The sequence below is a fragment of the Myotis daubentonii genome, chromosome 11 (assembly GCF_963259705.1).
Source record: "Myotis daubentonii chromosome 11, mMyoDau2.1, whole genome shotgun sequence".
Lineage (NCBI taxonomy): Eukaryota > Metazoa > Chordata > Mammalia > Chiroptera > Vespertilionidae > Myotis > Myotis daubentonii.
This window is the reverse complement of record NC_081850.1, coordinates 54,702,028-54,728,258: the sequence shown is the minus strand read 5'-3', so window position 1 is coordinate 54,728,258 and position 26,231 is coordinate 54,702,028. Positions and strand designations below refer to the sequence as shown.

General features: G+C 47.4%; 1 long non-coding RNA gene across 1 annotated transcript in view; it reads right to left on the bottom strand.

The window, feature by feature from the left end:
* The window catches only part of LOC132212166 (uncharacterized), a 188,735-nt gene that overhangs the window by 89,009 nt on the left and 73,495 nt on the right, over positions 1-26,231 (bottom strand). Inside the window, exon 3 of the long non-coding RNA XR_009447675.1 lies at positions 15,119-15,370. This is a non-coding gene — a long non-coding RNA (uncharacterized LOC132212166). The remainder of the gene's footprint in view (positions 1-15,118; positions 15,371-26,231) is intronic.

The window sequence follows — 26,231 nt, the reverse complement described above, 5'->3', positions numbered from 1 at the left end:
GTCTCTTTGTGTCACTCAGAGCAGGAGGTCTGAGCGCCGAGCCCTGCTGCACGGAGGCCTGGAAAGTGAGAGTCAGGAGGCTCAGATGCCCAGATGCTTCCCAACAGACAAGTGTCCTCTCCAGGGAAACCAGCACTCTGGCCCTACAGAATGGAACAGCCAAGTTTGGGACCAGAAGTAAATATCTCAGGACAATAGAAAGAGGATTCGTGCTGCCATTAGCTGTCTCCTCTCCATAAATAAATGCCAAGGCTTTCATTTCAAAGCTGAACTGTCTACCTGCCTGGGGCACCTCCATGCCTCAATCAGAGCCTGATGGTTCCCCATCGTGAGTTCAGTGGGGTCAGGTCAGGAAGGAAGGACTTAGACCCTGATATGCAGGGAGGTCTAAGCTCGCCTCCTGGGACTGCGTGGTGGAGGCCGCTCTCTAACTGTGGGGAGCTGGCGTGGGAGGAGAGCACCTGCGTGCCGGGCTCTGGCAATTGCAGCAGTGAGACCTGTAAGATGAGGAAGCCGTGCCGCTTAGAGCACAAAGAGGAGGCGATGGCCGTGCACTTGCACTGGTGCTCAATACCTGTCTTCCCCACAAGGGGCTCCCTTGTTGACTTTCAATTGTCCACAATTCAATCATTTTGCAGAAACAATGACTGAGACCCAGAGAGGGTCACAGAGGACACCCCATCTGGCAAAAAAACAGAGATTGCAGGAATGCAGGTAGGGGCCAGCTGCATCCCTTTTTCAACATGCAGGTTGGGACCAGCTTGGATTTGAAGGGGCCTGAATCAGCCAGCTTTTGCTAATGGGCCTCGAATGTCCATGACTCACAATGAACACTTATTCCTGGCGCCCATCCATATCCGCTGGGGGTCAGTGTTGGCTCTGCTCCACTCCATCCTCATCGTGAGACCCAGACTAGATGGGAGCACCGTATTTCAGTCCCATGGAAGAAGGGAAAGAGCAAGAAAGGAAATCTGTGCCAGCTCTTAAAGCTTCTACTCAGAACTGGCATATGGAGCTTCCTTTCACATTCATGGGCCAAGTCTGATGTCAATGAGGTGAAGCGATTTGATTCTTTCTCACCAGGAGGACAGAAAATAAGGGGAACGAACACAGTCCATCATGGAGCCATCCCACTAGGAGCCACGGCAATAGTTCCCCCTCCATGTCTCCTGCTCCTCTGACCCGTGTCCTCCAGGGTTGTCCCATGTCTCCTGCTCTTTCCACACTTTCTCTAGGGATTGGCCCCATAGTCCCACTTAGTTCCATTTTAGAGACACAGAGACTGAGGCCCACAGAGGAGACCCGGGTCACTAACTCCTCCCTATTGCCCTTCCCAGACAAGGGCCCCCCTGCCTGCTCCATCCTCTTCCTTGCCTCCCTGAGTCCCTCAAAAATACCTGTTCTCTATAGAGCACCTGCCGCACACCTACTATCAATCTGCATGCTCCTCACTGCGTCTCTCAAACACTCTGTGAGGTCAGTGACTTATGAGGCCGAGGGAGAATGGGAGCTCCCTTTCCAAGCCCCAGGTCTTGGGCAGCACACTGGACTTGAACCCAGTTTCTCCCAACTCCAAAGCCAGCATCCTGCTCCTGTCCTTCACACCGGCTCAAATCCCTCCCTTCTCTGCCCCAACCACATTCACTACCACCTGTGGTGCCGTTCGGGATCCGGATGTCGCAGCCACCAAACTGTTCCCCTCCTCGCCAGCCCTAACTAATCTTTAATTCAGACCCACGAAGCCAGCCCTTCAGCTCCCACTGCCAGCCACAGAAATGAGGATGAATGCGCCTGTCAGCAGCTTCCTGCCTCTTTGTTTTTTAATTTACTTAGAGTTGGGCAGCAGAGATAGCAGGAGAGGAAGCAGATGGCTCAGCGTGACAGATGGGATCTTAGCCAGTGACACAAGGACAAGGTGAGAGAAAGCGTGTTCAAGAGAAAATGCAGGCTCTGTGTGTGCGCACGGCGCCTGTGCCAGGACGTCTACACTCTGGCCAGCTCGCCAGGCCCCAGGACGCTGGGCTGGAGACTCTCAGGACTGGGGCTCCAGTTTGCCAGGGCCCCTTCACTGTGCACAGAAAGGACACAGGCCCACCCACAGAGGGACTGCAGCCTGCCCAGCGTCACCCTGTCAGCCACTTGAAGGACACCTGGCTCCACGCAGCCCCAGCCGCACTCTGTTGTCAGCGTGGTGGGTGATGCCTGTGGACTGGCTCCTGGGGACTGTCCCACCCTCGCCAGATGTTTTTGCAGAATTCTACCTCCAGCCGTGGCTTGCCTGTGCTACAGACGCTCAGGGCAGGCTTTCATAGGAGTGTCTCATGCCTAAACATCCAAGGTCTCTAGCACAAGTGACAGCACCAGGACCCCCACCCAGGACTGGGGGTTTGGGCAGGGCAGCTCCCATTCCACTTCTGCCCAGAAGGAGGACGTGTGGGAGAAAGTCTAACTGGTGGCAGAGCTTTTGGGTTTCTCTCGGTGCCGCACCTGGTGACGTCAGGGAGGGAGACCAGTACTGTTTACATGGGCAGCTGGGTTCTAAGGGAAGAGAAGCTGGAGATGAAAGGCCCTTTTGTTCTCCTGGGTACAACTGGGAGATTCGGGCAGACACGGGTGGCCTGCAGCAGAATTGGGGAGCAGGGGTGGACCACGCTGCAGAGCTCAGCATGACAGAGTGAAAATTTGGAGCTCCCAGGGCAATCGGGAGGAAGGGGAGAAGAGAGGCGATAGGATGGGGCAAGGAAGCCTAGAGCCAGCTGTGGCAAAGTGCGAGTTTTGTTCTGTGCTGGAGCGGTGGGTTTGCTCTTGCAGAAATTGTGAAAAGGAAGAGCTGCACTTTATATCTCATTCAAGTTTAGAAAAGAAACAATACTGGTGAGCTGAAAAGATGATCCAGAAATGAAACTAACTCAGAGGCTAAGGTAGCCATGGGAAAAGAAGTCCCCTCAAATTTACAGAAATCTTGGGGAGCATGGGATGTTTCTCAGATAAGGATTGGGGATTTAAGTCTATCTTATTTTAATGGAAAGGGATGCATTTGGGATGCAGTATTATGAAGGTCATTTTGTAGGAGAGAAGGAAAGGTAGAGATGGGGAAACTGCTTTCTTCATGAGCTCCATACTCAAGAGAGGGGAGGATCCGAGGATGAGCAGGTGGCAGGCACAGGACCGGCCCGCATCCCAGCCCTTCCCATCCAGTCCATGTGCAATCCTCACGGTAACCTTGCAACAGGGAGACTATCAATAATTCCCTTTTACAAATGAAGAAAGGGACTCAGAGAGGAGGATCCAGGATTCAAACTCAGGTCTATCCAACCCTAAAAGTTAGCTGTTTCTTCTCCCGTAAAACCTGGTTCCACGGACTGGGCTTTTGGGGGTGAAACACAGGCACTGCTCATTCCAACAAGCAGCCTTCAGCCCCAGGACGGTGGGGGTGTGAGCATCTCCACCTTGATGTGCCCAGCTCCCTGTCACAGAGATGCCAAGGAGGAAGGCCACCCTCCCAGGCTGAGAGAGGAGGAAAAGGGAGGGAAACAGAGATTCCCTCCAATCCTATGGACGCCTGGAGGATAAAGACTTCTGTATGTATTTACTGAGGGTTCTGTAGCCAGGCTCTGCAATCAGACCAGGGGAGTCAGAGGTGACCAAGGCAGGAACCCCAATCTCCAGCTAAAATCTCTTCCCAGTCAGGATCTTGGCAGGAAATATAACTTCATCCCAGGAAGAGACCATTTGTAGAGGTCTGAGCAGGAAGATGAGGTTAACCACAGCGGGAGCCATTCCGCCCCTAGCCCTGAAGGGCAAAGGGACCACGGAGTGTTCTGAGAGCTGAAGCTGCAGAGGAGTGGCTGCCTGGCTCACAGCAGTCACAGAGGGACCCTGACCCTGCCAGGAACATGATGCCAGTGCGGGGGGAGGGGGGAGGGGGGAGGAGAGGGGGCAGGAGCAGAGGGAAGAAGGGAGGAAAGAAGTACCTGACCTCTCCCCCTCCCACCCTTCAATCTCCTGTGCTGCCTCCATAGACGGGACCTAACAGTGACTCTCAGGAGCAAAGGAGATAGTGCAATCTGTGGTGTCAGCCCCTGAGGCACAGAGCAGGGCAGAGAAAGTCAGAGAGTGGAATGGAAACACATTACAATGGAGAAGAGCCAGCTAACCCTGGAATGGGACCATCCAATGTCCCCAGCAAACCCCTCCTGACCAGGGCTTAATAAATCCACTGCTGTTCTGAGGTTACATGTTGGAATGAGAATCCCATAGTTAGGAACAGGCAGATTTGCTTCCCTGCTTCCACCCTTTTATGAAGTTGTTGACTTTCACGTTGATCATGAGCTCCTTAGACCCACTTGTCTCCGATCACAGATGGGAGGATCACATGTACCAGTTCAGGCTGGAGATGAGGCCATGTTCTCCGTCCCTTCCAGCTCAGGGAGGGTGGTTGAGGGGGCTCCTCCTGGGTAGCAGCAGAGAGTCTAGGCCAGGGGTGGGCAAACTTTTTGACTCGAGGGCCACAATGGGTTCTTAAACTGGACTCAGAAGAAGGAGCTGCGGCCGTGTTTCCCGATGTTGCCATGTTAACACTGCTGCTGGTGAAGGAGCGGAGGGGAGAGCAAGAGAACCCTCCGCTCTTTCAGCTCCGCGGGACGGATAGAACAGCCGAACGGGCCGTAGTTTGCCCACGGCTGGTCTAGACCCTCCCTTTAGACAGGGAGATGTGCTCCCTTCAACAGTGGTCCTGAAGACTCAAAGTACACAGTCAGCATGAGAGCCAGCTTCATAGATTTTCATTGCTCCCTGAAAATTAAACACAGACCTTTGCCCTCCTGGCTAAATGTTCTCCTCTCCTTGAGTCCTGCTCCAGTCTGGGACTAGCCACTAGAATTCAAAATCATTCTTGGAGAGACAAACTATTTCGGAACCTCTATGTCCCTGGAGGAGGCCCAGATGGTCCTGGAAGCCATGTTCCCGGTGACTTTGAGAGAAGAGGGATGCACATGAAAGTGCGACCTGTCACCCTCCATGAGATCATGCTGCCAAGATTTGTTGGATTTCAATAGATTAGCAAACCACATCGTTAAAGTCAGCCAGAGCTTGTCTGTACTCAGCATGGATTCGGCAAACCCAATGTTATTGCAATTTTGATAGCCTACAATTTGCAGGTTCCTTCTCCTGGTCAATAATTACCAACACCTGCTCTCCCCCAAATTCTTTATAGCCGTCCAGGCCTATCTTATCATTCATTCATTCATTCAACCGATATTTTTGAAACCTGCTCTGTGCCGAGCACAGTGCTGGGCACTGGAGCTAGATGGGTACTGAAGACACACTTGACCCCTGTCCTGGGAGGTTTTCCTCAACCTGCAGTCCCTTCCATCTTTGACCTCTCTCTGACCACCAATCTAATGATCCTACCACAGCTGACCCTCAATGACCATCTCTCTCCAGTCTGTGCTGAATCCTCTCCATCAAAACACAATCTCCTGAGAGACCAAGCCTGTGTCTGCCTCTGCATTAACCGGGGCAGCACCCACACACGGGAGCTCCAAACCCAACAACACACTTTCTAACAGATGAGGCCAATTGCTGGACCTCAGCCTCTTCATCTGTACAACGAGAGACATTATCTCACGGTTTCCTGAGTCGAATTTTCCGAGTTTCTGCCTGTGAAAGCACCTGGCAAACCATTCACCTCTAAGCATCAGCAGGGAATATGTCTCTATTCACCACCACCACCACTCTGAGCAGTTAGCTGAAAAGGAGCTGCGTCCAGCTCTTCTGCAGACCAGGGGTTGCTGTGTGTTCCTGGGTGAATCTCAGCCAAACAGGAGACACAAAGCAAGTGCTGACGAATCTGCCACCGCCACCACTGCCACCGACTCATTCCTCTCTGCAATTAAAAGGTGGGTCAATTACCAGTGGCTCATTTGTAATCATTACAGTTGTCTGAGTTTTCCCTGCTGATTGCTCGAGTTAAGAAGCCCCTAATCAGTGGAAGGGGTGTGGGTGCCCGAGAGCGCCTTTTGTCTGCCACCCCCATCCAGTCCCACCTCCCATCCAAGCTGGGGGCAAGGGTGGCAGGAATGGGTACCTGTGCCTTCAGCCCTCGGGATCCAGAGGGTTATTGGAGCCTCAGAGGTTTCTCTGGGCTGGCCTCTGATGCAAGAGCCTGGGAGTAATCCCATTATGGAAAGGGACCCCGGACATTTTCATTATGTTGATGCATCCCGTCCATATTTCAGGCAGGTTTTCTCACTCTTTTGACACGAAAACAGACAGGTGGAGTCGCTGTGATTTGGGCTGCCTGGTTCCTTCCCCGGGGAGGCTGCTTTCGCTGGCTCGCATGATAATTGAATTTCACGGATGGAATCTTCCACATACTTCTCAATTAGGGATATGTACAGGCAGCAAGATTTTTCAGGTGTTGATCTATGATTGTCACTCTTTTTTTACCTTTAAATTAATCTTCTTAATTTCTGCCAGCTCCAAATCCGGCTTTGCTAAATAGCATTGTTCTGACTTAAATGGTCTAATCTGTTTGTCGTAAACTGGGTACAGCTGAAAATCGTGTATGCAGGAGCCTTCCTCATTAATCACAGCTGACAAGAAGTCAGAAATCAAGAAGCAAAATTGTCTCTGAAGGCAAAGTGGGGAAAGACTGGGAAAAGCAGCCGACTAGGTGTGATGGCCTAGCTGGGAGGCCGGTGCTGCGCTGCCCTGTGTGAGCCCCAGCCCTCTCTGGGCTTCAGTTTCAACGGGTGGTGGTGTTAAGGGGGGGTTCAGATCAGTTGAGTCCTCAGGGACCTTTTCAGCTTAATAATCTTGAGACTATACATGACCTCTCAGAAAATGCCACAAAAAAGGCTTCTTGGTATTTAAATGCACAGCTGTTGTTGACATGGGAGAACATGAAGAGAACCTACAGTCTCAAAATTTTACCACAGCATTTTCCAAAATGAGGCGTGCAAGGGGACTTCAGGTAGCAACGGAGCACAGAATTCAGTAACACAGGAAAGCTACGCCCCCTTTCAAGTCTCCATCTCAGAGCAGCTCAAGGACTAGGTCTGGCGCAGCACATCTCGAATGCTCTCTAGCGCGGGCGCGGCTGGCTCCCAGGTGAACAGAGAAGGAGCAGCCTGGGGCTCGGCTCCTTTGTCAGGCAACAGATGCAGTCAGGATCCAACTCCTGTTTGGTGGCGGTGTGTGTGGTTTCTTTGTTCTTCTCCGCATAGGACAGAGATTGTTTTAAGACATATTTATTAAGGAACCGATTTTAAAGAATATTAAGTTAACACAGAAGCTATATGGCTATGGCAAAAATGTAAAGTAGCATGTAAATATTTGGTTTTGCAGTCTCTGAAAAAAATATTTAGTGCCTCAGGAGGCCAGGCACTTGGGAGAGTAACACATTTAGGTCCTTTAACCACCCTCCCAGCCCTCCACTCCCATATCTGGCCCACTCTTCCACCCCCTGCAGCCATCCCCCCATCCTGGTGCGGACCACAGGAACCAGCTTTCTCACAGCCCTCGGATCCCCGGTTGTCACCGTTCTGCCCAGTTGAGTGATTAACTGTCCTGAGGGGGTTTCCCAGATTGTTCAGTTTTACCACCTGGACAATCCCAGGCAAATGGAGACAAACTGATCCTCCTACAAGTAAGCTAGCCCAACCCCGAAGCAATGCTACCCCCACCTTCACCACCTCCACCCCAGTAGCTGCAGCTGCAGGTAAATCGATGTCCCTTCCCCCTCCCCACAGGCTGGCACCCTTCCAAATTCTGGTCTCTGCTTAGCAGGCCTGACAGTCTGTTATAACCCTCCCCCCATCCCCTCAAGAGTGATTTCACACTTCTCCAGCCCTTCCCAACACACACCCCTATACCTCCCCTCCTCCCTCCACAGACGAGAATCTGCTCCACCAAGAGCATGGAATTCCCTCCCTCCCTGCCTGACCACTTCTCACCTCCTGCTGTACCTACAGGCATGCAGTCATTTCCCCTCGCTCTGTCCTTCTGTCCTGGCTCTCTCCTTTACCCGCAGTCACTCCCATCCTATTGGCACCTTCCCTTCAACATCATAACACTTGGTCTTTCAGCACCCCTGCACACCCTTCCCCTTCCAGCCACCACCCTCCTGCTCCTCCTGTTCTCATCGTAATAGCTCTAAGGAGCTGTCTCCACTTCCCTTTCTCGATTTTAGAGTCACTCGCCCCGCCATCCTGGCACGTTGGCTTCTGCCTCCTCTAAAACAGTTCTCTCCACACCTCTGATGCCCTGCTAATTGCCAGATCCAATGGATATTCAGTGTCTTTTTTTTTTTTTTTTGGTGTTTTACAGATATCAGCTGATTTGAGCAAAACTATCAATGTGTTTTAAAGTAAAATAAAAAGACACATCAACCAAGTAAGATGGCATTCTTTCCCCCCATTTTATAACTGAGGAAAGTGAAGAACAGAGAGGTTAAGTAACTTGCCCAAAGTCACACAGCTAGAAGAATGGAACAATGGCTTAGAGGTCTGTATTCCTCATACTCCCCAGTCTGCTGTCTTCACTGATGTCCATTCTCTTCCTCCTAATCTTTGTGTCTCCAGCACCTGGGAGAGGGTGACAACCAGGGAGTGCTCAACAAATGTTTGTGGGCTGAACTAACTGAATGCCTATGGTACACTCAGGAAAGTCACAGTCTAGGGGAGGAAGATCAGACAGCAGCCACCAGTGTGTGGGATGATATGCAGGATGTGTTCAGAGGGCTCTGACAATGATGAGAAATAGTAACAGTAAGAGCCACAACAACAGTGTCACCATTTGTTGAATTCTAATATACACCAAGAACTATCTATATATATATATATAAAAGGCTAATATGCTGTCTGTCCGACCAGTCACTATGACATGCACTGACCACCAGGGGCAAACACTCAACACAGGGGCTGCTGTGATGTGCACTGGCCATTTACAGAGAAACGGCACTACGGACCTGGCACCCACAAAGCAACACTCGGCTTCCCCCAAGTGGGACACAGGCCCTGCCACCACCCTGGAGCGACAGCCCACCAAATCACAGCGGGCACTGCCGAGACCCCATGGCGCAAAATGCGGCCCACAGCCCAGCCCAGCCCGAAACAGTCACTGTGGGCGCCAGGTAATGACATCACGTAGCAAAGCCCGGCTTCCTCTCCCTAGCGATTAGCTTCCTTGGAGTTTCTTCAGCCCAGGAACACAACTTGCTTTATAGCCAGGTGGAAACATTTTGCACTTTAACCAAATGTCAGTGAAACATTTTCCTGTGCCTCATCTCATTTGATCCTCACAGAAGTCCTGGAGTAGGTAGATAGGAGACTTGGTGGAATCCTATTTTCTTTTCATTAGCCAGAAATGGAGATTTAGAAAGCTTAGAAATTTGACCCGACTGTAAAGAAGAAATGGTGGACCTTGAAAATGACTTCTGCTTTTCTCACTGTGCAGAATATAGTCAAACACTGCTGCAGTTAAATATTTTACCCTTTGCTCTCCCTGCATGATCTACAATAATAATCTGCTTCATGTTGATATTTACTGCTTTGTTGCTGACAATTACCTGAAAGAGAAGTTGGAGTGCTTCACTGGGCTGGAAAAAGTTTAGCTAAATCAGAAAGCAGGTCTAAATAAGCAAGTTTATTCTATATCTATAAAAGGCTAAGTTGACTCGTGCATGCACAATACATATAGAGCTCTCGCTGGCGCCAACTGCACATGTGTGTTTCGATCTGTCATTGTCAATCATGAATTTGGTTGACACTTCTATTATAGAGAAAGGACGAGTAGCGATATTAAATATTTCTTCTAATTAATTTCCTTTCAATGTGCACGAATTCGTGCACTGGGCCACTAGTATTAAATATTTTTATCTGTTATCTCATTAAGTCTTCAAAACAATCCTCTCAGGTAAGTATTCTTTTTAAACTCACTTTACAGATCAGGAAATTAAAGTTCAAAGAGGTTCCCAGAGAAAGCCTCAGTGGGAGTACAGTGTATCTGGGAAGGCTTCCCAGAGGAGGTGCCACCTGGGCAGGGTTTTGAAGCACAAGTAGGAATTAGTCAACTACAGAAGAGCACGAGGTATTCTAGAGAAAGGGCACAGTGACTGCAAAGATAAAAGAGCATGTACCTGCAGGGAACTACAGACAGCTGGAGGTAAAAAAAAAAAAATTTAAAAAAATTGAGAAGAGGTAAAGCTTTCAAGGGAAGCATGAAGAGGAGAAGGGGAGCCTCATAGGCCACAGGAAAGAATTTCAAGGTCATGGGGCTGTCACTCTCAACCTGTGGTGATCAGAATTACAAAACCATGATCAAAAGTCTCCTCCACACAGTCTGAATCAGCAGACCTAGGACAGGGCTCAGGAATTTTTTTGTGTGTATGTATATGTGTGTGTGGTGGGGGGAGGGGGCGGGGGGGGTGAAAACAGCTTTTTTCGTAAGTGTTTTGTAGAAACTCATCAGTGTGGGAAAGTTTTTGTAATTTATAAGTTCAATTTCTTTGATAGATAAAGGGTTATTCAAGTTAACAATTTATCTTGAGTAAGCTTTAGTAATAGGTGTCCTTCAAGGAATTTGCCCAATTCAACTAAACTGTTAGATTTATTGGCATAAAGGTGTTCATAATATGCCGGGGTCCAACCCCAGCAGGTCCAGGGGTTCCCAAAGGTGTAGATGGAGTCGGCGAAGAAGGAAGGACACGGAGACAGCGTTCAGTTGATCAGCAGCCTAGCCAGGATCTCTAGCCCAGATCTCCAGCCAAGTTCTGGTCTGGATCTCCAGAGAGGTTCTGCTCAGGTTCTCCAGTCAGGTTCAGTCACCAGGTTCTAGTCAGGCTCTCCTGCCAATCTCCGCAGTCAGGTTCAGTCCAGGATCCTCTGCCATGCTCTCTCGCCAGGCTCCGCCTCCAGGCTCCGAGGCCAGTCCCTGTCCAGGATCCTCCAGCATGCTCTCTCCAGCGAAGTTCTTCTGTCTCTAGAGAACGTTCTGTGTAGGTTCTGTGCCTAGGCTCTGTCTCTCTTGGTCCTGTCTTCCAAGCCCTGTGTTCTCAGTTCTGTCTTATAAGTTCTGTGTTCTGAGTTCTGTCTCATGAGTTCTGTGTTGTTGATTCTGTTCTAATTTCTGTGTGTTTCTGTCTTGTTACAACTGTATTTATACCAGTTGATTCAATCCTATCAATCTCTATTACAAAGGTTAGGGCGTTTCTTATCTCCATTCCAGGGAGAAAAGATTATGTAGTTTAAGCATGATTGTTCGTAGTTAAAGGGATTAATTACCCACCTGGCACTTAGTTGAGGGGTTTTATTCCCTCCCTAACTTCAGGGGAAAATCCCTACCTGGGGAAAACAACCTTTCTCAGAGACCTTGGTTAAAACACATAGTGCCAAGAGGTGAGCAAACATATTAAGAACTGTATGCCATATATGCCAGGTCCCTTGAAACAGCAAGCATGGACCGGCTCCCGGCAATAATAGTCTCTTCTTATCCTTTCTTTATCTGGAGAAGGTGTAGTGATAGCACCTCTTTTATTCCTGATGTTGGAAATTTATATCTTCTCTCTTTTTTCTCTGGTCAGTCAAACTGGAGATTTATCATTCTTACTGATCTTCTCAAAGAACCAGCTTTTATTTCCATTGATTCTCTCTACTGTTTTTCGATAGTCTATTTCATTGGTTTTCACTTTGATCTTTATTATTTCCTTTCTTCAGCTTATTTGGGTTTTATTTTCTCTCTCCTTTCTAGTTTCTTAAGGTGGGAGCTGAGGTCATTGATTTGAGACTTCTTTCTTCTAATACACACACTCAGTGCTATAAACTTCCTCATAAGTAACTGCGTTAGCAGCATCCCACAAGTTCTGATGTTGTCTTTTCAGTTCATTCTGTTCAAAAATATCTTCTCATTTCATTTTTCACTTTTTTCAACCTATGGGTTACTTAGAAGTAAAGTGTTATTTAGTTCCTAAACATTTGCAGATTTTACAGAGATCTTTCTGTTATTGACTTATAATTTAATTCCAGTGTGATCTGAGGAAATACTTGTATAAAGTGAATTGTTTTAAATGTATTGTTTTACATTTATTGAGGCCCCAAATAGAGTCTGTCTTAGTCAGTGTGTCGTATGCACTTGATATGAATGTGTATTTGCTGTTGTTAGGAAGAGTGTTCCATACATGCCGGTTGGGTCAAGTTGCTTGATTCTATAGTCTCACTGATTTTCCGTCTACTCATTCTATCAATTTTCAATTAAATGGACAGGAGTTCTTGTCCTGATGGGGTGGTAAATATTAAATAATCTCACAAATCTATAACTATCAATGGTGATTCATGTCAGACATTTGCTCGGGCAGAAATTGGAAAACAGGACTAAACAGCACAGAATCACAGGAAGTCCTATATATGTGCTGGCTTCTATTATCTTATTAGTAACATTCTTCCTATTATTATTTGTTCTATTATTTATCCATTTCACATTTCCTGAGCATCACTTTGGACTGTGCAAGGAGGCCATCTTCAAGAGATGGTCTTTGTCCTCCAATTGGACAGACCCCCAATGCCGTGTGCGAAGTGCTGTAATCAGAAACCAGGAGCCCAGAGAAGCACAGTCTGCCCGGGGAGGGGATTGGGAGGTCCTGAGCTGGGAATGGAGGGGGGGTGCCTCCTGGAGGCACTGGGAGTGCCTTGGAACTGCAAGGACTGATAGGAAGAGATTCAACGGATTGAAAGCTAGCAAAACCGCTTTGTTGATTCCCCTCATTCTCTGGTGCAGACCTCCAGGAAACCTGACAAAGGTGAGGTGTCCCCTCCTCACTCTAACCCAGTGGTTCTCCACCTTCTGGCCCTTTAAATACAGTTCCTCATGTTGTGACCCCCCCCAACCATAAAATTATTTTCGTTGCTACTTCATAACTGTAATTTTGCTACTGTTATGAATTGTAATGTAAATATCTGATATGCAGCATGGTCTTAGGCGACCCCTGTGAAAGGGTCGTTCGACCCCCAAAGGGGTCGCGACCCATAGGTTGAGAACCGCTGCACCCCTTCCCCACCTCTCGACCTCTCCCCGCCCCCACCCTGGCCCCTTGCACACGTGGTGGTGGAGGGTTTTGCTCAGCTGGGCCCCTTAGCCAATTAACACTCTTTGCATCTGAAAAGCTCAATCAGCTCCTTGGAGGTGTTAGAGATCAGAGTAATTAAGGTCTCTTTCTAATGCAAATCTAACCAGAAATTGAATGTTTGTCTCCTTGGAAAATTAGGATCCCGAGTTTTACAAGGAGGCAGTGAAATTCAGAATGGGGAGGTGATGGCTTCAAGAACTAGAGGCCAATATGTTTGGACGCTCTCCAGAAATATTTGATTCAATTAAATAAAAATTGACTCCCCATGGCAGCCGAAGTAATATTTTTAAAGTGCCAATCGCATCCCCTCTCTCCCCTGGTCCCTGATGCACTTGCAATAAAACCCAAAGCCCTCACTGTAGTCTCAAGGCCCAACGTCATCTGGCCCCTGCCTCCCCCACACACCTTCATCTCAGGCCCCTTTAAAAAGTGCTTGTCACACGTTGCAATTATTTTATTTATAGGCTGGCCTCCCCCACATCATTAAGTAAATACACCCACGATACTGCTCACCCTGGAGCACAATATATAAAGTTGTCCGAGTGAAAAACGGCTTGGTCGCAAATTAGCACTTGCGATTTGGAATATGCCCTAGAGCCATTCAGAATAGGGCTCATACTAAAAACTGCCACTGTTCCCCCCTCTGCACCATCGCCCCTTCTCGGCCCCCACCCACACCCCGGGTGCCGGCGGTAAGGCAGCAGCCGCCGGCTCTGACCTCTGGTTGTGTCACAGAGGTCAGCCTTCTCGAGAACTAATGTTCTCGCTCAGAGGTGCCCCTCGGCTTCCTGAGCACTCTTCACAAGTGGCTTTTCTTTAAGTCAGACACAAACATAACCTCCAAATGCAAAGAAAATTCCCCAGCCATGGGAACAGACAGACAGAAACCACCTTTTCTTGAACTAAGTTGTGACTCTTCATTTTCCTGTCTCCCCACTGGGAATGCATGCTCTGCCCCAGGAAGGGTGGACCCAGGTCTATCTCGGTCACCACCTATCCGAAGCTCCCAGAACAGTGCCTGCCACTTGAGGGATATTCCAGAAACATGAATATTTTGAATAAATGTGTTTTCTGAAACTGCGGTGTATGGGTTTGGTGCCAGCACCACGGGCACAGAGGTGGCCAAACCCTGACTCAGCCCTGGGGGAGCTCATAGACCAGCAGGGAGACCCAAAGGACCAAGGAATTATGCATTCACTAAGCACCTGAGTGCCCCCTACAGTGGAGTCAGGCCACAAGTGCAAGGAAGGGACATGAATTCCATCATGTGAGTTTGGGGGCTGGTTTGGGGGGTGGGGAGAAAGGAAGCAAGAAATGATTGCCTTCTCATTGTTGGCAATTTCCTGAGCTAGGAAGGATCCCGGCACCTCGTTTATTCACCAAGCATTGCTGGAGCCAGGCATTGCTCTGGGCACCGAGAATACATTGACAAATTAAGTCTGTCCTTCATCGTTAAGTGAATCAGTCTGATAGGCGGCAAAGATGGGCAAAAATAAAATAAAAAGAACGCATATCATACTATCAAGTCACACGGTCACAACAGACATAAATGTGAGTCCAGGCATCTCACAGAAGTGAGCATGATTTACCACAATGAGGAAGGAGAGTACAGTGAGACTTCTTGGAAAAGACGATGCCTGAGTTGGGTTTTGACAGACAAATAGTTTTCCAGGCAAAAGAGAGGAGAATGGCATTCCAGGCCAAGGACACACCAGGTGCAAGGGTACAGACATGTGAACCAGCATGATGTGTTTGAAAAACTGCATTTGGGGTCACTGTCAAAGTGTAAAGTGAAAAGGCCGAGATCTCGGGGAAATGAGACAGGAGACGTAGCAGGGCCCAGATGCTGGAAGGTTATGCCTGGACTTTATGCCTCAAGCTACACGGGACCAGTGCTGGGGTTTAAGTACAACAATCATGAATCAGCTTTTGATTTGCAATAAAACACCCCAAATCTCAGTGTCTTAAAACAACAATCAGTGTTTTTTTACTTACGCATCTGGGGTCAGCTGGATGTTGGCTGGTTTGGGCTGAGGTGGTTTGGCTCTTATCCACGAGTCTCATCTTCCTTCTGGTAGCACCAGGCCAGCCCGGGCATGTCTTGCTCATGGCAGAGGCCCAAGCATGCAAAAGGAGACATGCAAAGTATCTTGAGGCCTGGGCTCAGAACTGTCATGTCATCCCTTCCACCTTATTCTGTTGACCACGTGAAGTCATGTGGCCTAGTCCAGATTCAAGGGCATGCACCTGCAAAGTCATGTGACAAAGGCCATGAGAATAAGAAGGACGGAAGAACTGGGTCCAACAATGCACCCTAGCACAAGTGATGTGATCAGGTCTCTGCGTTGGGTCTCTCACAGCAATGTGGAGGGTGGATTAGGAGGGATAAGGCAGGCTCAGAGATTCAGGCATGAGCTAAACGAATGCCCCAGGATCCCACCATTCACTCTTCCCTCTATTCCACGCACTGGGATTTAGCCAGATCAGGCAAAGGAGGGGCTTATCCTTTGTTCGATTCTAAGAGCTCAGTCTGAGCACTCTGGTCCTTGCAGTCGTGAATACGAACCTTTGAAATAAGCGGATAAAGGCTAATATTCAATAAACTAGTGAACAAGGGTTTTCTTTAACTCTCTTGGAAAAGACATCTCTGAGACAAAAACAAAGCTGAGCTGCAATATTGGATAAGCCCCACTGATCACAAGAAAACCTAACATAGGTAATTGAGTATTGGCAAACGCAACAGAACCAAATAAAGCAAGTAATTAACAATTACTGTGCTCCTAGGTAATGGAACCACAAATCCAGGCTGTCTAGGTGTTTGTCCCAGGCATCAGATAAGAACAAAGTGTTTGTTAGTGGGTGAGTAACCCAGGTGTGAAATTCATTTTGTTAGACAAATCTGAAAATAGGCTTGAACCACGAAACGGGAAAGAACAGAATTCATCGAGGCTTGCTCATTGGGGGCACTCAGGGAATAAACTCCCGGCTCTGGTTTTTGTTTAAAAAGGGTGAGTTGTGGTAGACTGTTTCCAAAACTGACACCAGTTATTTCTCTTCCTGTATCTTTGTTGCTCTGTAGATGAGACTTTGTAGCTTTTCCCATCAAGATATGGAGTCTCTTCCCCGACCCCTTGAGACTGTGACTAGCTTTGACCGTTACACTGTGGCAGAGATGACATTATGCTAGTTTCAACAGTAAGCCTTAGGGGCCATTGCACCCTGCAATTTGCTCTCTTGGGACCCTTATTCCTGCCATATGAACAAGCCCACATGAGGCTATGGGAGATGAGTTAATGAATCATCCCAATTGTCCTGGCAGCAGCCCCAAATATGAGAAGTTCGGCCAAAATCAGCAAAGCCAACTGCAGCTGACCACAAGAGCAAGAGGAATCCTAGCTGAGGCCAGAAAACCTGCTGGCTGAGCCCAACCTAAACAGCCGACCTACGGAATCTTGAGGTTAATAAAGGATTGTTATTTTAAGCCACTAAGTTTTAAAGTGATTTGTTGCACAGTAATGGATAACAGATCTAAGAATATTCTACATCAAAACACCTGGAAACCAGTTAGCACTTGGATAAAATAATGATATCACTGCTACCAATTACTGGGCACCTACTGTCTACTGGGAACTTTGTGTATCTGAAACTTTTCTGGGTACTTCATGTCTATCACCTTATCTCATCCTTGAAACTCTGCAAGGCAGAGTTATTTTCACCATTTTGCAAATGGGGCACATGAAGAAACTGAGGCTGGGGAGACAACTTGCCAAAGGTCACACAGCTATTGCCTAGGATTACATACGATGTATAGCTATACATGTACAGGATGGATATAGGGTAAACATACTCCTAGGCAAGCAGGGCCTTTCAGAAGGAGTCCTGGGCCACTTCTGAGTTTTGAAGTGCTTGTATACTAATAAATAAAGATATAAAGAAACAGCTACCCCAATTGTGATGTATTTTAATTCTTTACATTTATTTAGTGGCCACTTTCAATATCAAAGGAAAGGGCAAAGCAATAAAACTGCTAATCACAAGATCACAGCATTTATTTAAAAGCATATTAATTTATAGTGTACTAAAAGTGATGTGCTCAGTAATGGGATGCAAATGCTACTTTGTCAGCTGAGCATTTTCCGCTTTCATCTGTCAGTGTGCCCATGTGGTGGGACATATAACCTACATAACCTTTCATGAGGTCAGGCCCAGCCACAGGGCCTTCCTGGCCACCCCCACACCCTGCCCCAGCCCCAAGAGGGGCCCGTGCACGGGCCAAAGGAATCCATTCTCAATGCTCAAGCAGCCCTCACTGAGAGATGCGCTCCCAGGGAGGGCTCTCAGAGAAACTGAATTTCCTCCTCTCCTCAGAGAATGAAGTCATCTTGATGAGGGCACACAGGACATCCCAGGTGCCCAGGGAGTTAAATTCCCAAATCTGACTTTCTTCTTAGCCAGGGGAGAGGTGAGAGCTGGTCCCACAAGCAGGCTCAGTTCAACTCCCCATCCCAGGCCTGAAAGGGACCCAGAGGTTCCACATATACCACCCCTCACCCCATCCTCTCTAGAGCCCCCTGACAGGAGCCCCTCACACACCTCCAGAGGTGGGAGATCACTACGTCTCAAGGCTGTCAATTACATCTTCAGGTGGTCTGCCTGCTACAAATTCTTCCTTTTGCTGAAAAGGAAATGGGCCTCCTCACAACTTCAATGAACTGGTCCTGCCTTTGGCCTGTGGAGAACTAACTTTCTGGGGACTTAGGAGGGGATGTTGAGGGGGAGAGGTGTCCAGTGATAGAAAAAGAAAAGGGAAGAGGGAAGGCGCTAAAACTGTCTTTCCCAATTTATGGCGAGGCGAGACCATCTCATATCCCTGCTCATAATTCTTATTCATATCGGTCACACATCATCTTGCCCATTCTGCCGTGGTAGATGCTGAGATCCTTGTAAACCCCAGCTCCTTCAGAAGACCCAAAACGCATTTTCTACGGGATCCTGTGCAGAGAGCTGGTTGCTATGGTAACAACTGGATGTAAATTTCCCAGAACCCCCAACTAGACTATTAATCAGAAAGATGAAGAAAGGGCCAGGCCATAAATAAATCAGTTAAGAAATCATCTCCTACTGGAAGGACCAGGAGCAGGGCTACCACCACCCCACCAAGGTGACAACTCACCCCTGCTTGTAAGCCTCTGAAGTGAGAGGAGGGGCAGCTGGAGCTCCGGGGGGGGGGGGGGGCACTGCCTCACTCCCTTCTCCAGCTGTTTGTCTCTCATCCTTGTGGGGTCTGGGAGGCCTGGCTATGGCAGCTGCACTGGAGAGTGAGGAGAAGGGCCAGGAACATCAAAGGCAAAAATGTTGGACCCTGAAGACCATGTTCTGGCCTGATAGAAGTTCTCTATGAACTGTGGAGATGAGAGGGGCTTAGATTCGGCACTGATGGGTAACAGAAGAATTAGAGTGATGGGGCCGCATTTTAACTGGAAGTTGCAGGGTTTGTTTGGTTGGTTTTTCTCCTCGAGGATTTTATCTTGCTTTTTAAAATGTTTCTATTCGGCTGTCTTAATGAGTGCTATGAGAGGGCTTGCTAAGCCTCTCCAAGGGAAGTAGACCCACCAGGAAACTGGCGGGTTCCCCCACCAGCCTGTTGCTGCTGGGGTGGCGGGGGGGGGGGGGGGGCGGAGAGGGAGGGGATGAGGTAATTGCTCTGATAGAAACTGGTCCTGGAAGGAAAGCTACAAAGGCTGCTCCTCCCCCTTCCCTCCCCAGACCAGCCCCCCCCCCAACACACAAACACAGAACCCTGCAAAGGGACATCCATGCAACTAAGAAGGGCTATCAGGCCTCAAGATGGGGAGAGGGGCATTGAAGATGAGTGTGGTGGGCTCCACTGCGGACTGGACTGTGTCCCCTGATGACCAGGCCAGGTGGTGCTTAGTCGGGCAGGGCCAGGGCAAAGGGGTAAGGGAGAAGTGCCCCAGAGAGGCCCAGCCCTGGCTCCACTGAAACTCACCCTGGGATCTTGGGCAAAGCTCTTCCTATGTCTGGGCCTTGGTTTCCCAAACTGGACATGGACGGGCCTGGGCCAACTTAGTTTAAAGTCACCATGTAACCAGCAGTAATGGGCCTTGATGCAAGTCTAACACAGGACCCCCTCCACCCCTAGTTTCCCTGATGGGAAAGGTGAACTTCATCAAGGGAGATATTTTACCAGAGAAGAGTGAGGGAGGCCTCCAGGACTCCAACACAGGGGCCACTAGTGGCCTCTTCGGTGCTCTCTGGCTCTAAAATGTAAATCTCTCAAGTGTGAAAAGAGGGAGGGGAAGCAAAGAGAGTAAGAGGGGGCTTTCCAGCCCAGAAGCAGGAGGCAGGGGTTGAATTAAAATCACAAAGGGAAAATCCCAATGGCTCTCCCACACAGAGCAAGTCCTCTCCCCAGGAAAGAGCACTGACCACGCCAGTCTCTTTGCCTGCAGCTTCCAGGTGGAGGCCTTGCAGGAGCCCTGAGACCTGAGAGGGGGAGGACCGACGCCTGGCCTCCCGGTGAGCAGTTCGGAGAGGCAGGTGCACCCAGGCCTCCTGCCTCACACCTATGCAGTCTCCACTCCTCCATGGCCAAGCATCCTGTCTTGCTTAGGCTCTGCTATCATTCATGCACTTTCTGCCATGAAAATGGCAAGGAGAGATCCTGCAGGGATGGGCAATTTTTCACCACGGGGGCACTGAGGCTTCCCTGTTCCCCAGAGGAGGGAAATGAAGGGTTGATTAAGTACTTAAAACATCCCTGCCTGTGGACCGTTTAATAAGTGCCTCGTCCATCTCTCAGGCATTAGATTAGACATTTGGTTCGCTAATCCAATTTGGCCAGCCTCTTCCAGGCTGCTGTCGCCATTTTGTAGGATGTGTTCGGAATCGATGCGAGATCCCCAGCTCCCACTGCTGCCCGATTAATTACAAATGAGCCCTGGCCCCTCGCATGAATGTTCCAACACAGACAGAGCAACCCTCAGCGCTCGGAGAAGCTTTGAGGATCTGGGGATGACCCACCTGGTCCCTGGATCCTCTAAGCCTAATTCCAGGATCTGAATACATGGGCAGAAAGCAGGTGTGGGGTCTTTAATCCCTGAACTGTGATCTATGCTATGCTGTCCACTTAGCTGGAGGAAATCCACAAGGTGGAGCTCAGAAGAACATCTTGCAGAAAAATGAACAATGTGCATTGTCATTTTGTTAGGTCATGTCCCTTACTTGGCTGCCAAATTAGTGCTCAGTGCATCTGTTTCTCTCAGCCAACAAGATCTCTGTGGGTTACTGGGTTTCTCTTTGCCTTGGCCACGAAGACACCATGGACAATATGTAAAGAATGAGCATGACTGTGTGTCAATAAAACTTTATTCACAAAACAGGCAGCAGGCCTGCAGGTCAGTTTGCCAACCCCTACTTTAGATAATTATGTAGACCTTGATTTTACTATTCATTCAGACTTCGCCAGGTCATCAACAAAATACCCAGATATATTCAGTCATATGGTTGCTGGGTCTCCCTTTGTATTCTTGCCCAGGCCTTGCAAATATCAGGAGTGTCCTGAGACCTTTGGAGGGGTCAGGCATAACTGGCTCTCCTTTTCACCATTTTGACCTTCCTGCTTCGCTAGAACACAGACTTGATAGTCAGAGTTTGGCTACCATCTTGTGACCGTGAGGAGGAGGCCAAGTGAATGGCAGAAATGTAGGCCTGACCCCACTAACCACCAATCCCAATTCAGAAACCACCCACCCCCAGATCCTCCATGTGCAGAAATTAAATCACTATATAGTTAAGTCAATGTTATTTGGCTTTTCTGTTATGAGCAGCCAAACACAAATTCCTAGATGTAAATTCCAACTGGGCAGCAGCTTTCCCTGCACAGTCTTCGTCTTTTTTTTTCTTTCTTTTTTCCAATATACTTTTATTGATTTCAGAGAGGAAGGGAGAGGGAGTGAGAGACAGAAACATCAATGGTGAGAGAGAATCATTGATCGGCTATCTCCTGCACGCCCCCCACTGGAGACCGAACCTGCAACCCGGACATGTGTCCCCAACCAGAATCAAACCCAGGACCTTTCTGTCTGCAGGCTGACGCTCTATCCACTGAGCCAAACAGACTAGGGCCCTCCACAGTCTTCTGATACATCGCAGCTCCCACCCGAGGTGGGTCTGCCTCACAGCACATTCATTCATTCAATAAACATTCACCAGTGCTCTTCTGTGCCAGGGCCCGGGGTAGTTTTGGAGCAACCATGCGGAACTAGAGAGAAATATGGGGAGAGATTGACACAGCGTGGTGACAGACAAGCTTGGAAACAATTATCATAGATCCTCCACTCACCTACAAAACTAGTTAGGGCATAGGTCCAGATATGTGCATCAGAAACCCAGACTGACAGTGGCTTAAACAAAAGAAATTCATTTCGAGAGAACCAAGATGGCGGCATAGGTTAACGCCGGAGTTTGCTGCTTTGAACAACTACTTCAAAAGTGAAACTAAAACACGGAACGGACATCACCCAGAACCACAGAAACGCTGGCTGAGTGGAAGTCCTACAACTAGGAGGAAAGAGAAACGCACACGGAAACTCAGAGGAGGCGCAGTGGTGAAGTCAAATTCTGAGGTGCGGAGTGCGCGGAGCGGGCTGGCGGCGGAGGGCGCGGTTGTTGTTTTCAATCGGGAGGGAGTCGCAGACTCTGAGCACCAGATCCGGGCGAGTCTTTAGGGACCCAGACTCAAACGGGAGAAGCGGGACTGTCTGGCTTCGGTCAGAGCGAGTGCAGCTTTCTCTCCGAGCTTTGCAGCGGGTGCTGGGACTCAGAGAGGCAGAGCCCCTGGGGTCAGGACTGAGAGCCGCCATAACTGCTCTCTCCGGCCCACCCTGTTGATCCTGTGCGACCCGCCCCGCCCAAGCCCTGCACGGAGGCATTTGCCGGATAGCCTCAGGCAAAGGCTAGATTAGCACCTCCCTAGAGGACAGAAGTTCTCTCACTGCTGACACAGCTGATTCTCATAGCCACTTGGCCTGGAGGTCAAACCCTCCCTGGGATTAGCTACAACAATCAAGATTTATCTATAAGACTGCGAACAAAGACCACTAGGGGGTGCACCAAGGAAGCATAACAAAATGCGGAGACAAAGAAACAGGACAAAATTGTCAATGGAAGAAATAGAGTTCAGAACCACACTTTTAAGGTCCCTCAAGAACTGTTTAGAAGCTGTCGATAAACTTAATGAGATCTACACGAAAACTAATAAGACCCTCGATCTTATATTGGGGAACCAACGAGAAATTAAGCATACACGGACTGAAATAACGAATATTATACAGACGCCCGACAGCAGACCAGAGGAGCGCAAGAATCAAGTCAATGATTTGAAATGCGAGGAAGCAAAAAACATCCAACCAGAAAAGCAAAATGAAAAAAGAATCCAAAAATGCGAGGATAGTGTAAGGAGCCTCTGGGACAGCTTCAAGCGTACCAACATCAGAATTATAGGGGTGCCAGAAGATGAGAGAGAACAAGATATTGAAAACCTATTTGAAGAAATAGTGACAGAAAACTTCCCCCACCAGGTGAAAGAAATGGACTTACAGGTCCAAGAAGCGCGGAGAACCCCAAACAAAAGGAATCCAAAGAGGACCACACCAAGACACATCATAATTAAAATGCCAAGAGCAAAAGACAAAGAGAGAATCTTAAAAACAGCAAGAGAAAGAAACTCAGTTACCTACAAGGGAATACCCATACGACTGTCAGCTGATTTCTCAACAGAAACTTTGCAGGCCAGAAGGGAGTGGCAAGAAATATTCAAAGTGATGAATGCCAAGAATCTACAACCAAGATTACTTTATCCAGCAAAGCTATCATTCAGAATTGAAGGTCAGATAAAGAGCTTCACAGATAAGGAAAAGCTAAAGGAGTTCATCACCACCAAACCAGGATTATATGAAATGCTGAAAGGTATCCTTTAAGAAGAGGAAGAGGAAGAAAAAGGTAAAGATACACATTATGAACAACAAATATGCATCTATCAACAAGTGAATCTAAGAATCAAGTGAATAAATAATCTGATGAACAGAATGAACTGTTGATTATAATAGAATCAGGGACATAGAAAGGGAATGGACTGACTATTCTTGGGGGGAAAGGGGTGTGGGAGATGTGGGAAGAGACTGGACAAAAATCGTGCACCTATGGATGAGGACAGTGGGTGGGGAGTGAGGGCGGAGGGTGGGGCGGGAACTGGGAGGAGGGGAGTTATGGGGGGGGGGGGGGAAAGAGGAACAAATGTAATAATCTGAACAATAAAGATTTAATTAAAAAAAAAAAAAGAGAAAAAAAAAAAAAAAAGAAATTCATTTCTCTCATGAATGAAAGTCTGGGCTGGTATGACAGCTCTGGCTGTTAAGTTGTCAGGGACCCAGGCTTCCTCTTTCTAGTTGCTCTGCCACCTCGAGGGTCCCTTGTCTACCTGGTTCAAGATGCATCACCATGAGTCTACATTCCCACCAACTGGAAGGGGCTGAGAGGCCATGCTCCTTCCCTTTTAAGGACACAACTGCCAACTTGGGCACTTACATCCCATTGGGCAGAGTTTTATGACACAGCCATAACTAGCTGCAAGGAAGTCTGGGAAATATAGTCTTTCCTCTGAGCAGCCAAGTGCTCAGAAAAAAACTCAGGTTTCTATTACGGCAAACCTTCGAATTTTCAGACCTGGATTTAATGGATTCTGGATTTAATGGACAAAATTTCAAGCCTGTATGTCATATGTGAAAATTAACACTCTCAAGATTTGCTTATAATTAAATTAATAGGTTATTTGTATTATTAATTCACTGTGGTATTTTTAAAATATATTTTTATTGATTTCAGAGAGGAAAGAAGAGGAAGAGAGAGAGAGAAATATCAATGATGAGAGAATCATTGATCGGTTGCCTCCTGCATGCCACACACTGGGGATCAAGCCCACAACTTGGGCATATGCCCTGACTAGGAATTGAACCATGACCTCCTGGTTTATAGGTCGACACTCACCACTAAGCCACACCCGTTGGGCAATTTACTGTTGATTTAAATAAATTTTAGCGAATAGGCCATATGTTGGGAAAAACACTGCAGTAATTTTGCTGACATAAATATTACATGTCTACAACTATAGTCTACATACTTAAATCCAAGAGTCACCACTCATACACAATGTTTGGGGAATGATTACATGTGATCACATTGGATCCAGCGCTCAGTAATTGGTTCTGTTGTTGCATGGGGAGACTTTCTGCAGCAGTTTGAACTCCAGCTGGCCAATGTTCCATGTGCACTCAGCCAAGCCCAGCCCTGTGCATTTGTTTACGTGTAATGACTGGTGAATGCATGCATTTACTAGACCTATTCAGTATAAATTTAAAATTCAGTAATACATACAGAAACATTTTCTAGGAAATTATACATTTTATACATACTTAATTTTAATTACACAACTTTGTCTACATAAGTAAAAACTAATTTATCAATTTTTTAACATGCACATTCAGAAAAACTACTTTATTATATAATGGACTTTCAGCTTTAATGGACTCCCCCTTGCCCAAATTAGCCAGTTATACCAAGGTTTTACTGTATATAAAAGAAAGGGAAATCAGCCATTTCTGCCACACTTTCCAAATATTTCTGAGCCACCAAAGTCATGAACCCAGATATGAAGGCTGGAATCATGTTCCCAACAGGACACTGGTATTTTCTATACTCACTCTCTACTTCTAGTCCCCACTACTAGTTAACTGCCTTTTGAAGATTCCATTAAAATTTTAACTCCACTTATTACACACATGTGCACACACACAACAAGCAAAACTAAAACAATGTTTTATATGTTTTTATTGATTTCGGAGAAAGGAAGGGAGAGAGAGAGAGAGAAACTCAATGATGAGAGAGAATTATTGATTGGCCACCTCCTGCATGCTCCCTACTGGGGATCAAACCCACAACCCAAGAATGTGCCCTGACTGGAAATCAAACTGTTACCTCCTGGTTCATGGGTGGACACTCAACCACTGAGCCACACTGGTCAGGCATAACAATTTTTTTTTTTTTATCACTTAAGTACCATTCCCTAAGTGACTAATGGAGAATACCAAAACTTCTGTGGGAATGGGATGCCAGGCAGTCTGCTGGGTTCACTCAGTATTGTGGTTCAATCCATGGCCTTAGGGTCTTCGGAAAGCGCTAAAACTCCGTGTTATGTCTGTGAATGCCACAAATACTTGGAATTAGGGTGAGTGTTGTGACAGGCTTATGAGTAAAGCAATCCATTTTGATGTGACTATTTTCATCCAAAGAGCATTTTAATGTGGTACTTTTTCCAGGCCATTTTGAGCTGTCTCCAAATGTAAAAGCTGTTTGTTTTCTGTGAGAGCCCCCGTTAATCCCACCCTATTTTTCAGGCTCAATCCACTTCTTGCTCCACTCCTCCTCACTCGTCATTCAACCACAAAATTTATGACCACAGCAAATGGCCCATAATAAATGGGCCCTAGTAAAATATCTGTAAATCCACCATTCTTCTCCCAAGGGAGATTTAATAAAAATGAACTCAGATAAAAATTCTCATTAAGAATTGAAACAGAGACTGATAGACAGTGCTTAATTTATAATTAATACATGAGAAAATTATGGTCTCTTTCTCAAGGGTATTTGGAAACATTTTAGTCTCATAATTTTTGGCCAGTATAAAAATTGTTACATCAATTCTCATATTTTAATAATGCCCAGGGTGGGTTTTTTCTTTCTACAGAGAGATCATATTTTAGTTCTTTTGGTTGGTCCCTGCATTGGCACATTTCAAAATGGCTTTAACAGGGTTGACATTTTTAGTCATTATCTTTTATGACCTGACCTAACATGGGTAGAAATAATGAGGTTTAGTGGGGTTTGTTTTTGACAACTTTGGTGACTTTAAATAAGTGTCTTTGACCCAATTTTGAAATGGCTGCAGATTTTTTACTCTATGTCATCTACTAACACATCAAAGGGAACTTCTGGTCATTAGTTGCCGAAACAGAAGCATTTGAGCTGCAAG